This window comes from Schistocerca gregaria, chromosome 8 (assembly GCF_023897955.1).
Source record: "Schistocerca gregaria isolate iqSchGreg1 chromosome 8, iqSchGreg1.2, whole genome shotgun sequence".
NCBI classification, from domain to species: Eukaryota; Metazoa; Arthropoda; class Insecta; order Orthoptera; family Acrididae; genus Schistocerca; species Schistocerca gregaria.
The window spans coordinates 33,192,977-33,203,949 of record NC_064927.1 but is presented as its reverse complement, the minus strand read 5'-3'; the positions used below and the strand labels follow the sequence as shown (position 1 = coordinate 33,203,949).

General features: G+C 46.4%; 1 non-coding gene across 1 annotated transcript; it reads right to left on the bottom strand.

The window, feature by feature from the left end:
* Positions 1-8,768: 8,768 nt before the first annotated feature.
* Trnai-aau (transfer RNA isoleucine (anticodon AAU)) lies at positions 8,769-8,837 on the bottom strand. The gene has a single exon. It is a non-coding gene; the product is annotated as a tRNA-Ile (tRNA).
* Between the last annotated feature and the right edge of the window lie 2,136 nt (positions 8,838-10,973).

Below are 10,973 nucleotides of genomic sequence, written 5' to 3'. Positions count from 1 at the left end.
GCAGCGGAACAAAATTCCGTTCCGCCCAGCGTCTGACTCGAACCCACGACCCTGGGATTAAGAGTCTGACCCTCTACCGACCGAGCTAGCCGGCTACCTCGATGAATACCTGCCGGGTAGCACGTCACACAGTACTCGTTTGGGTTGGGTGGTCCCATACAGAATCTCTCCATGCTGCCTAATGTTTTCCTAACGTCACACTCGTCACGTACTTCACTTTTATGTCATAATCATTTCTGAGAGGCAAAGAAATTGCATGACAACAAGCAGAGCTAGTGGCTTCAAAATTAACACACATACTTTATGTGACTCAAAAGCCGAACGAGTTACTTTCCGACGTTGTTTTAGATGTGCAAGTGATAGTCAAAACTCGCTGTGTCGGCACTCTGCCGACCATTTCGCTAGTTAACACCGGTCTTGCTGTGTGTGTTTGAAGCTCAAGAGCATCTCCAAGCAAAAAATGGTCAACAGCAACATTCAGACGGTTTCGTACTGCTCAATTGCTACATTAAAACGGTATGTTTCTTTTTCAGATCTGGAAAAACACAAGCGTGACAGCATTCGAACCTGTAATTTTCAGATCCGAAGTCCGACGCCTTATCCACTAGGCCACACGGTCACTGACGACCAACATTTACATGTATACGACTCATCTCGAAACGCTCACACCCCTGAGGATTTGTGTTTTCGTTCTACACAGCCGCTGCCCCTTGCTCTTTCCCACCCATTCGTTACATTCAACCTCTGACGAGACCGACCAAATATAGACTGAGAAACAAGACCACACACTTTGTGCATTCGGAATCGAAGGCAGGGGGTCCCTCGCCGGATTTGTTACGATGGCCATTTGCTACTTCTGCAGAAGCGGTGGCGGCGACGACGACGACGACGACGACGACGACGACAACGAAGATCGCGAGAGGCTCTGAGATATGTGAGAAATACATCTATAAAATGTAATTCAGACTGCCTCGTCCCACCTTATGCTGTACCGCTTTGGCAAATGCTTTATCTGCGCCATTCGCCTTAATCACATCTGAGAATAATTCTTAAAAAAACGCCTGTCGCTAATTGTTCGTCATCACAGGTACTGTTTGCTATACGGCCACGACGCGCAACTGATTTCCAAAATTCATCTTTCTCCTGTGAGGATGGAACTTACGACCCCTGGTTTATTAGACCAGTGCTCTACCACTGAGCTAAATAGGCGCGGCCTAGCGGTACTCTTGGGTACTTCGTCCTTACGGTCGTCTGCATCATCAGACTTTAGCTGACAACACTTCATATTACCGGCTAATATTTGCAGCTATGGCGACAAATTACTGCTTGGCTACACATCTGACACGTAACCGATGTGCTCTCCAAACAACAACACTTGCATTTCAGAACATGTCTTTCACACATGTCTACAAAATCACCTTCACCTTCAATGACAGTTTCCTTGCGACTGGCTCAGACGTAGGCAAAGTTTAATGTTGCTATTTCCATTAAATCTCGTTAATCAGAAAAACGGTAATTTACATCTGCAGCGGAACAAAATTCCGTTCCGCCCAGCGTCTAGCTCGAACCCACGACCCTGGGATTAAGAGTCTGACCCTCTACCGACCGAGCTAGCCGGCTACCTCGATGAATACCTGCCGGGTAGCACGTCACACAGTACTCGTTTGGGTTGGGTGGTCCCATACAGAATCTCTCCATGCTGCCTAATGTTTTCCTAACGTCACACTCGTCACGTACTTCACTTTTATGTCATAATCATTTCTGAGAGGCAAAGAAATTGCATGACAACAAGCAGAGCTAGTGGCTTCAAAATTAACACACATACTTTATGTGACTCAAAAGCCGAACGAGTTACTTTCCGACGTTGTTTTAGATGTGCAAGTGATAGTCAAAACTCGCTGTGTCGGCACTCTGCCGACCATTTCGCTAGTTAACACCGGTCTTGCTGTGTGTGTTTCAAGCTCAAGAGCATCTCCAAGCAAAAAATGGTCAACAGCAACATTCTGACGGTTTCGTACTGCTCAATTGCTACATTAAAACGGTATGTTTCTTTTTCAGATCTGGAAAAACACAAGCGTGACAGCATTCGAACCTGTAATTTTCAGATCCGAAGTCCGACGCCTTATCCACTAGGCCACACGGTCACTGACGACCAACATTTACATGTATACGACTCATCTCGAAACGCTCACACCCCTGAGGATTTGTGTTTTCGTTCTACATAGCCGCTGCCCCTTGCTCTTTCCCACCCATTCGTTACATTCAACCTCTGACGAGACCGACCAAATATAGACTGAGAAACAAGACCACACACTTTGTGCATTCGGAATCGAAGGCAGGGCGTCCCTCGCCGCATTTGCTACGATGGCCATTTGCTACTTCTGCAGAAGCGGTGGCGGCGACGACGACGACGACGACGACGACGACGAAGATCGCGAGAGGCTCTGAGATATGTGAGAAATACATCTATAAAATGTAATTCAGACTGCCTCGTCCCACCTTATGCTGTACCGCTTTGGCAAATGCTTTATCGGCGCCATTCGCCTTAATCACATCTGAGAGTAATTCTTAAAAAAACGCCTGTCGCTAATTGTTCGTCATCACAGGTACTGTTTGCTATACGGCCACGACGCGCAACTGATTTCCAAAATTCATCTTTCTCCTGTGAGGATGGAAGTTACGACCACTGGTTTATTAGACCAGTGCTCTACCACTGAGCTAAAGAGTCGCGGCCTAGCGGTACTCTTGTGTACTTCGTCCTTACGGTCGTCTGCATCATCAGACTTTAGCTGACAACACTTCATATTACCGGCTAATATTTGCAGCTATGGCGACAAATTACTGCTTGGCTACACATCTGACACGTAACCGATGTGCTCTCCAAACAACAACACTTGCATTTCAGAACATGTCTTTCACACATGTCTACAAAATCAACTTCACCTTCAAATACAGTTTCCTTGCGACTGACAGAGACGTAACAAAGTTTAATGTTGCTATTTCCATTAAATCTCGTTAATTAGAAAAACGGTAATTTACATCTGCAGCGGAACAAAATTCCGTTCGCGCCCAGCGTGGGGCTCGAACCAAAAAACCTAGGATTAAGATTCTCACGCTCCACCGACTGAACTAGCCGGCTACCTCGATGAATACCTGCCGGGTAGCACGTCACACAGTACTCGTTTGGGTTGGGTGGTCCCATACAGAATCTCTCCATGCTGCCTAATGTTTTCCTAACGTCACACTCGTCACGTACTTCACTTTTATGTCATAATCATTTCTGAGAGGCAAAGAAATTGCATGACAACAAGCAGAGCTAGTGGCTTCAAAATTAACACACATACTTTATGTGACTCAAAAGCCGAACGAGTTACTTTCCGACGTTGTTTTAGATGTGCAAGTGATAGTCAAAACTCGCTGTGTCGGCACTCTGCCGACCATTTCGCTAGTTAACACCGGTCTTGCTGTGTGTGTTTGAAGCTCAAGAGCATCTCCAAGCAAAAAATGGTCAACAGCAACATTCAGACGGTTTCGTACTGCTCAATTGCTACATTAAAACGGTATGTTTCTTTTTCAGATCTGGAAAAACACAAGCGTGACAGCATTCGAACCTGTAATTTTCAGATCCGAAGTCCGACGCCTTATCCACTAGGCCACACGGTCACTGACGACCAACATTTACATGCATACGACTCATCTCGAAACGCTCACACCCCTGAGGATTTGTGTTTTCGTTCTACACAGCCGCTGCCCCTTGCTCTTTCCCACGCATTCGTTACATTCAACCTCTGACGAGACCGACCAAATATAGACTGAGAAACAAGACCACACACTTTGTGCATTCGGAATCGAAGGCAGGGCGTCCCTCGCCGCATTTGCTACGATGGCCATTTGCTACTTCTGCAGAAGCGGTGGCGGCGGCGACGACGACGACGACGACGACGACAACGAAGATCGCGAGAGGCTCTGAGATATGTGAGAAATACATCTATAAAATGTAATTCAGACTGCCTCGTCCCACCTTATGCTGTACCGCTTTGGCAAATGCTTTATCGGCGCCATTCGCCTTAATCACATCTGAGAGTAATTCTTAAAAAAACGCCTGTCGCTAATTGTTCGTCATCACAGGTGCTGTTTGCTATACGGCCACGACGCGCAACTGATTTCCAAAATTCATCTTTCTCCTGTGAGGATGGAACTTACGACCCCTGGTTTATTAGACCAGTGCTCTACCACTGAGCTAAATAGGCGCGGCCTAGCGGTATTCTTGGGTACTTCGTCCTTACGGTCGTCTGCATCATCAGACTTTAGCTGACAACACTTCATATTACCGGCTAATATTTGCAGCTATGGCGACAAATTACCGCTTGGCTACACATCTGACAAGTAACCGATGTGCTCTCCAAACAACAACACTTGCATTTCAGAACATGTCTTTCACACATGTCTACAAAATCACCTTCACCTTCAAATACAGTTTCCTTGCGACTGGCAGAGACGTAGGCAAAGTTTAATGTTGCTATTTCCATTAAATCTCGTTAATCAGAAAAACGGTAATTTACATCTGCAGCGGAACAAAATTCCGTTCCGCCCAGCGTCTGGCTCGAACCCACGACCCTGGGATTAAGAGTCTGACCCTCTACCGACCGAGCTAGCCGGCTACCTCGATGAATACCTGCCGGGTAGCACGTCACACAGTACTCGTTTGGGTTGGGTGGTCCCATACAGAATCTCTCCATGCTGCCTAATGTTTTCCTAACGTCACACTCGTCACGTACTTCACTTTTATGTCATAATCATTTCTGAGAGGCAAAGAAATTGCATGACAACAAGCAGAGCTAGTGGCTTCAAAATTAACACACATACTTTATGTGACTCAAAAGCCGAACGAGTTACTTTCCGACGTTGTTTTAGATGTGCAAGTGATAGTCAAAACTCGCTGTGTCGGCACTCTGCCGACCATTTCGCTAGTTAACACCGGTCTTGCTGTGTGTGTTTGAAGCTCAAGAGCATCTCCAAGCAAAAAATGGTCAACAGCAACATTCAGACGGTTTCGTACTGCTCAATTGCTACATTAAAACGGTATGTTTCTTTTTCAGATCTGGAAAAACACAAGCGTGACAGCATTCGAACCTGTAATTTTCAGATCCGAAGTCCGACGCCTTATCCACTAGGCCACACAGTCACTGACGACCAACATTTACATGTATACGACTCATCTCGAAACGCTCACACCCCTGAGGATTTGTGTTTTCGTTCTACACAGCCGCTGCCCCTTGCTCTTTCCCACCCATTCGTTACATTCAACCTCTGACGAGACCGACCAAATATAGACTGAGAAACAAGACCACACACTTTGTGCATTCGGAATCGAAGGCAGGGCGTCCCTCGCCGCATTTGCTACGATGGCCATTTGCTACTTCTGCAGAAGCGGCGGCGGCGACGACGACGACGACGACGACGACGACGACGACGACGAAGATCGCGAGAGGCTCTGAGATATGTGAGAAATACATCTATAAAATGTAATTCAGACTGCCTCGTCCCACCTTATGCTGTACCGCTTTGGCAAATGCTTTATCGGCGCCATTCGCCTTAATCACATCTGAGAGTAATTCTTAAAAAAACGCCTGTCGCTAATTGTTCGTCATCACAGGTACTGTTTGCTATACGGCCACGACGCGCAACTGATTTCCAAAATTCATCTTTCTCCTGTGAGGATGGAAATTACGACCCCTGGTTTATTAGACCAGTGCTCTACCACTGAGCTAAATAGGCGCGGCCTAGCGGTACTCTTGGGTACTTCGTCCTTACGGTCGTCTGCATCATCAGACTTTAGCTGACAACACTTCATATTACCGGCTAATATTTGCAGCTATGGCGACAAATTACTGCTTGGCTACACATCTGACACGTAACCGATGTGGTCTCCAAACAACAACACTTGCATTTCAGAACATGTCTTTCACTCATGTCTACAAAATCACCTTCACCTTCAAATACAGTTTCCTTGCGACTGGCAGAGACGTAGGCAAAGTTTAATGTTGCTATTTCCATTAAATCTCGTTAATCAGAAAAACGGTAATTTACATCTGCAGCGGAACAAAATTCCGTTCCGCCCAGCGTCTGGCTCGAACCCACGACCCTGGGATTAAGAGTCTGACCCTCTACCGACCGAGCTAGCCGGCTACCTCGATGAATACCTGCCGGGTAGCACGTCACACAGTACTCGTTTGGGTTGGGTGGTCCCATACAGAATCTCTCCATGCTGCCTAATGTTTTCCTAACGTCACACTCGTCACGTACTTCACTTTTATGTCATAATCATTTCTGAGAGGCAAAGAAATTGCATGACAACAAGCAGAGCTAGTGGCTTCAAAATTAACACACATACTTTATGTGACTCAAAAGCCGAACGAGTTACTTTCCGACGTTGTTTAAGATGTGCAAGTGATAGTCAAAACTCGCTGTGTCGGCACCCTGCCGACCATTTCGCTAGTTAACACCGGTCTTGTTGTGTGTGTTTCAAGCTCAAGAGCATCTCCAAGCAAAAAATGGTCAACAGCAACATTCAGACGGTTTCGTACTGCTCAATTGCTACATTAAAACGGTATGTTTCTTTTTCAGATCTGGAAAAACACAAGCGTGACAGCATTCGAACCTGCAATTTTCAGATCCGAAGTCCGACGCCTTATCCACTAGGCCACACGGTCACTGACGACCAACATTTACATGTATACGACTCATCTCGAAACGCTCACACCCCTGAGGATTTGTGTTTTCGTTCTACACAGCCGCTGCCCCTTGCTCTTTCCCACCCATTCGTTACATTCAACCTCTGACGAGACCGACCAAATATAGACTGAGAAACAAGACCACACACTTTGTGCATTCGGAATCGAAGGCAGGGCGTCCCTCGCCGCATTTGCTACGATGGCCATTTGCTACTTCTGCAGAAGCGGCGGCGGCGACGACGACGACGACGACGACGACGACGACGACGACGACGACGACGACGATCGCGAGAGGCTCTGAGATATGTGAGAAATACATCTATAAAATGTAATTCAGACTGCCTCGTCCCACCTTATGCTGTACCGCTTTGGCAAATGCTTTATCGGCGCCATTCGCCTTAATCACATCTGAGAGTAATTCTTAAAAAAACGCCTGTCGCTAATTGTTCGTCATCACAGGTACTGTTTGCTATACGGCCACGACGCGCAACTGATTTCCAAAATTCATCTTTCTCCTGTGAGAATGGAACTTACGACCCCTGGTTTATTAGACCAGTGCTCTACCACTGAGCTAAATAGGCGCGGCCCAGCGGTACTCTTGGGTACTTCGTCCTTACGGTCGTCTGCATCATCAGACTTTAGCTGACAACACTTCATATTACCGGCTAATATTTGCAGCTATGGCGACAAATTACTGCTTGGCTACACATCTGACACGTAACCGATGTGCTCTCCAAACAACAACACTTGCATTTCAGAACATGTCTTTCACACATGTCTACAAAATCACCTTCACCTTCAAATACAGTTTCCTTGCGACTGGCACAGACGTAGGCAAAGTTTAATGTTGCTATTTCCATTAAATCTCGTTAATCAGAAAAACGGTAATTTACATCTGCAGCGGAACAAAATTCCGTTCCGCCCAGCGTCTGGCTCGAACCCACGACCCTGCGATTAAGAGTCTGACCCTCTACCGACCGAGATAGCCGGCTACCTCGATGAATACCTGCCGGGTAGCACGTCACACAGTACTCGTTTGGGTTGGGTGGTCCCATACAGAATCTCTCCATGCTGCCTAATGTTTTCCTAACGTCACACTCGTCACGTACTTCACTTTTATGTCATAATCATTTCTGAGAGGCAAAGAAATTGCATGACAACAAGCAGAGCTAGTGGCTTCAAAATTAACACACATACTTTATGTGACTCAAAAGCCGAACGAGTTACTTTCCGACGTTGTTTAAGATGTGCAAGTGATAGTCAAAACTCGCTGTGTCGGCACCCTGCCGACCATTTCGCTAGTTAACACCGGTCTTGTTGTGTGTGTTTCAAGCTCAAGAGCATCTCCAAGCAAAAAATGGTCAACAGCAACATTCAGACGGTTTCGTACTGCTCAATTGCTACATTAAAACGGTATGTTTCTTTTTCAGATCTGGAAAAACACAAGCGTGACAGCATTCGAACCTGCAATTTTCAGATCCGAAGTCCGACGCCTTATCCACTAGGCCACACGGTCACTGACGACCAACATTTACATGTATACGACTCATCTCGAAACGCTCACACCCCTGAGGATTTGTGTTTTCGTTCTACACAGCCGCTGCCCCTTGCTCTTTCCCACCCATTCGTTACATTCAACCTCTGACGAGACCGACCAAATATAGACTGAGAAACAAGACCACACACTTTGTGCATTCGGAATCGAAGGCAGGGCGTCCCTCGCCGCATTTGCTACGATGGCCATTTGCTACTTCTGCAGAAGCGGCGGCGGCGACGACGACGACGACGACGACGACGACGACGACGACGATCGCGAGAGGCTCTGAGATATGTGAGAAATACATCTATAAAATGTAATTCAGACTGCCTCGTCCCACCTTATGCTGTACCGCTTTGGCAAATGCTTTATCGGCGCCATTCGCCTTAATCACATCTGAGAGTAATTCTTAAAAAAACGCCTGTCGCTAATTGTTCGTCATCACAGGTACTGTTTGCTATACGGCCACGACGCGCAACTGATTTCCAAAATTCATCTTTCTCCTGTGAGAATTGAACTTACGACCCCTGGTTTATTAGACCAGTGCTCTACCACTGAGCTAAATAGGCGCGGCCCAGCGATACTCTTGGGTACTTCGTCCTTACGGTCGTCTGCATCATCAGACTTTAGCTGACAACACTTCATATTACCGGCTAATATTTGCAGCTATGGCGACAAATTACTGCTTGGCTACACATCTGACACGTAACCGATGTGCTCTCCAAACAACAACACTTGCATTTCAGAACATGTCTTTCACACATGTCTACAAAATCACCTTCACCTTCAAATACAGTTTCCTTGCGACTGGCACAGACGTAGGCAAAGTTTAATGTTGCTATTTCCATTAAATCTCGTTAATCAGAAAAACGGTAATTTACATCTGCAGCGGAACAAAATTCCGTTCCGCCCAGCGTCTGGCTCGAACCCACGACCCTGCGATTAAGAGTCTGACCCTCTACCGACCGAGCTAGCCGGCTACCTCGATGAATACCTGCCGGGTAGCACGTCACACAGTACTCGTTTGGGTTGGGTGGTCCCATACAGAATCTCTCCATGCTGCCTAATGTTTTCCTAACGTCACACTCGTCACGTACTTCACTTTTATGTCATAATCATTTCTGAGAGGCAAAGAAATTGCATGACAACAAGCAGAGCTAGTGGCTTCAAAATTAACACACATACTTTATGTGACTCAAAAGCCGAACGAGTTACTTTCCGACGTTGTTTTAGATGTGCAAGTGATAGTCAAAACTCGCTGTGTCGGCACCCTGCCGACCATTTCGCTAGTTAACACCGGTCTTGTTGTGTGTGTTTCAAGCTCAAGAGCATCTCCAAGCAAAAAATGGTCAACAGCAACATTCAGACGGTTTCGTACTGCTCAATTGCTACATTAAAACGGTATGTTTCTTTTTCAGATCTGGAAATCACAAGCGTGACAGCATTCGAACCTGTAATTTTCAGATCCGAAGTCCGACGCCTTATCCACTAGGCCACACGGTCACTGACGACCAACATTTACATGTATACGACTCATCTCGAAACGCTCACACCCCTGAGGATTTGTGTTTTCGTTCTACACAGCCGCTGCCCCTTGCTCTTTCCCACCCATTCGTTACATTCAACCTCTGACGAGACCGACCAAATATAGACTGAGAAACAAGACCACACACTTTGTGCATTCGGAATCGAAGGCAGGGCGTCCCTCGCCGCATTTGCTACGATGGCCATTTCCTACTTCTGCAGAAGCGGCGGCGGCGACGACGACGACGACGACGACGACGACGACGACGACGATGAAGATCTCGAGAGGCTCTGAGATATGTGAGAAATACATCTATAAAATGTAATTCAGACTGCCTCGTCCCACCTTATGCTGTACCGCTTTGGCAAATGCTTTATCGGCGCCATTCGCCTTAATCACATCTGAGAGTAATTCTTAAAAAAACGCCTGTCGCTAATTGTTCGTCATCACAGGTACTGTTTGCTATACGGCCACGACGCGCAACTGATTTCCAAAATTCATCTTTCTCCTGTGAGGATGAGACTTACGACCACTGGTTTATTAGACCAGTGCTCTACCACTGAGCTAAATAGGCGCGGCCTAGCGGTACTCTTGGGTACTTCGTCCTTACGGTCGTCTGCATCATCAGACTTTAGCTGACAACACTTCATATTACTGGCTAATATTTGCAGCTATGGCGACAAATTACTGCTTGGCTACACATCTGACACGTAACCGATGTGCTCTCCAAACAACAACACTTGCATTTCAGAACATGTCTTTCACACATGTCTACAAAATCACCTTCACCTTCAAATACAGTTTCCTTGAGACTGGCAGAGTCGTAGGCAAAGTTTAATGTTGCTATTTCCATTAAATCTCGTTAATCAGAAAAACGGTAATTTACATCTGCAGCGGAACAAAATTCCGTTCCGCCCAGCGTCTGGCTCGAACCCACGACCCTGGGATTAAGAGTCTGACCCATACAGAATCTCTCCATGCTGCCTAATGTTTTCCTAACGTCACACTCGTCACGTACTTCACTTTTATGTCATAATCATTTCTGAGAGGCAAAGAAATTGCATGACAACAAGCAGAGCTAGTGGCTTCAAAATTAACACACATACTTTATGTGACTCAAAAGCCGAACGAGTTACTTTCCGACGTTGTTTTAGATGTGCAAGTGATAGTCAAAACT